This window comes from Trachymyrmex septentrionalis, unplaced genomic scaffold (assembly GCF_001594115.1).
Source record: "Trachymyrmex septentrionalis isolate Tsep2-gDNA-1 unplaced genomic scaffold, Tsep1.0 scaffold119, whole genome shotgun sequence".
NCBI classification, from domain to species: Eukaryota; Metazoa; Arthropoda; class Insecta; order Hymenoptera; family Formicidae; genus Trachymyrmex; species Trachymyrmex septentrionalis.
The window spans coordinates 730,826-733,778 of NW_017304320.1; the positions used below are offsets into that span (position 1 = coordinate 730,826).

Here is a 2,953-nt window from a genome sequence, read left to right on the forward strand (position 1 = left end):
GAATTAAGAAGAAAAGATCGAACGCCGTTTGTTTGTTCAATCGCCCGAAATTGTTGGGCACGGGACAAATACATAAATTTAGATCTACTAGATACATCCTCGATTACCCGAGTCGAGAAATATGCACCGCGCCCACAATCACAGACGCGCGACTCGGCTACGTGTGGGTGGATGCTAGTCGGTTATCGATCGGCAGAAAGATCGGTAATGAATCGGAACAAGTCGGACTCTCGCGCTAACGGTAACTATTCCCCGTTACGTGCAATCGCGGAACAAGGGTAAACCGAATTGCGGATCCTCGGACGCCTTTTCGGACGATCGAGACGATCGCTAATGATCGTCTTCATGATTGCCTCGCTGAATTCTCTTTTGATTCTCGATCGTCGGTTCCTTTGCAATCTCCAACCTACGTTTCCTTCGCTTCCGCAAATTAAAAAAAAGAACCCGCGAACAATTACAATATCCAAAAAATTTCAGATAGACTGAAACTTTTGATTAAAAGATCGCAAAAATCGAGAATATCGGTCAAATTCGGGCGTGTCGTAAAATCGTGAACATTTTTTAGGAAATGAAAGGATAGATGCATTAAAAATAGTATGCCATAAAAACTCACCGCAGCTCCATGGCAATATATCCTCCGCACCTGCAAACAGAAAAATGTATTCAAAATTGTAGTCAGTAAAAATGTGCGTAACTTACATGAAGATCACAAATTTGAAAACATTTTTTTTTTTAATTGACATTTTTGATATTACGCTGTTAAATATAATAAAATCAAACTAGAAACTACACTCAATTTAAGTTATTTTGAATCACTTCTATAAGTCGCCACTAAATATGTCATTAATGTAATTAAAACATTAATATAAAGTAAAACAATTTAACTTAAAAAATGAATTAAATTTGACTCGGATTTAATTTATTATTTACTAAATGCATACATTAATATGAATATTTACATTAAAATCGACCTCAGAAATGAATTGATTTACATTTTGATACAAATTAAAAATAAAATAAAATGTTATTTAACTGAAAGAATTAGGTTACAATCGCTCCTTTATTATCTAAGAACGTAGATAGATAAAACGTTTATTAGACGTTTTGGAGAAGCCCTCTAATGAACCTAAAATGAAAACTACAGGCAACAAAAAACAAAGAGTAACAGACTTCAAGATATTAAAAACCGGGAGCTACATCTACATCGTGTATACCTGATTTTCAATACGTTGAACTCTTATATCTCCGTTTTTCAGTAATAATAATAATAACGAACAGAACTAAAATCAGTCCTTATACATCTTAGTCAAAGACACCTAGATCTAAAGAATTTCTCTCTGCGACTTCCGCTGAAGTCAGAAACGGATTATCAAATTTCCCGTACCTATATACAGAGAATGCAGGATTCGAACTCGCGATTTGTCGATTACGAATCCGTCGCTCCCTTACAATTACGATCACATCTCTGTTTCCGTTGTCTTACTTTTCATTATTTTTCTTTGTGTTTTATCCTAGAACTTCTCTTTCTCTCCCTCTCTAATAAACATTTTCCTACTGTCCGCCTTTTTCGTCGTGTCCAGAACCTTAAGGACACACTTTCTCTTAATTTCAAATTAGATATTTGAGAAAATTAAGAGAAAGCTAGTTACGACAGACGATGAGTTATAACAAACGGCGCAAGATTGAAAGATCAAATGGAAAAGAGGAGATGTGCCTAACAACTATATAAGAGTAAAATAGAGATGAAGGATCGGAGAAGCCGGGCATGGTTAGAGGATTAAGAGACTATCGGTGCGTAGTTTAACGGTACAACCGCGAGATTGCAAGGCGAACACGGTCCAGGATGGACGTGACGTTTCTCTCTCGTTACTCCGACGAGCCGTGCACTCTGAAAGAGGGTCTCACCTTTGCTCCACATCGGCACTAGGCGGTGGCGGCGCGAGATGTGGGACGCTATCGAGCGTATCCGGGGCACGGAGTAGCGACAATGGGATTAAAAGCGTCGACACGCGACACCTTATGCAGATATCTGCGTCGGTGGATCTGTTCGTTTTCCTTAACCTGATATCATCTGAGACTGCGAGAATCGGTTCTCCTGTTCGGAAGAAAAAAAAAGTTCCAGGATTCCGTTTTTTCTCTTCAAAGCGAAAAGATTCCGGAGATCGAGGCTATCGCAGAAATCAACGGCGCGAATCGAAAACACGAAAACTTGAACTAAACAAAATGTCAGAGAGAAAAAAATCGAATCCGCATCTACATCATCTGCACTCTCAACGATCAAACTATTACGTAACATGTGTTATATAAATTATATTACATAAATTTTTTGTTAAGCACGAAATTACAACGTAGATGTTAATAAGTGAAGCGGTTTCTATATAGTAGAAATAAATTAAATTTTAATAAATATTTGTTTGAACAGAGTTCTGATATTTATTAAATGTAAGCATACATTTATTGAAAAGAAAAATTTGATTTAACTCTTCTTTCTTTTATTAAGTAAATGTTTACTTCGAAATATGTATTAAAATTTAGTAAATTTTTTTCAGTGTAGACGATAGTCTATAATTATTTTGTACGATATTATTGACGTTTCCCTTTAAACAATTCAAAACAAGCAGTCTGAAAGCTCAAATAGTTTCCAGACGGTCAATAATATTATGCAGTATGAATATTTATAATATTGATCATCTATACAGGGTGTTAAGTATGTTGCCATACAGAGCGATTCTTTGGTTTATTTCGAGTAAAAAAGTCCATACAAACATGTGTCCTAAACGGCTTAGTTTCCGAAATACAGGTGAATGTTCGCAAATGTTTGACGAAACGGTAAATTGCGTTGGAGATATCTTCCTGCACACAAATATGCCTCGCTTCACGTGATTTACAATTCGCACAACCGTAAACAAAGTCAAAGTCAAAGCCTCCTGGATCACCAGTCTTAAATCCTTTG

General features: G+C 36.5%; 1 long non-coding RNA gene across 1 annotated transcript in view; it reads right to left on the bottom strand.

The window, feature by feature from the left end:
- Positions 1–2,953, bottom strand: part of LOC108754474 — a 15,089-nt gene that overhangs the window by 11,847 nt on the left and 289 nt on the right. Inside the window, exon 2 of the long non-coding RNA XR_001939708.1 lies at positions 484–488. This is a non-coding gene — a long non-coding RNA (uncharacterized LOC108754474). The remainder of the gene's footprint in view (positions 1–483; positions 489–2,953) is intronic.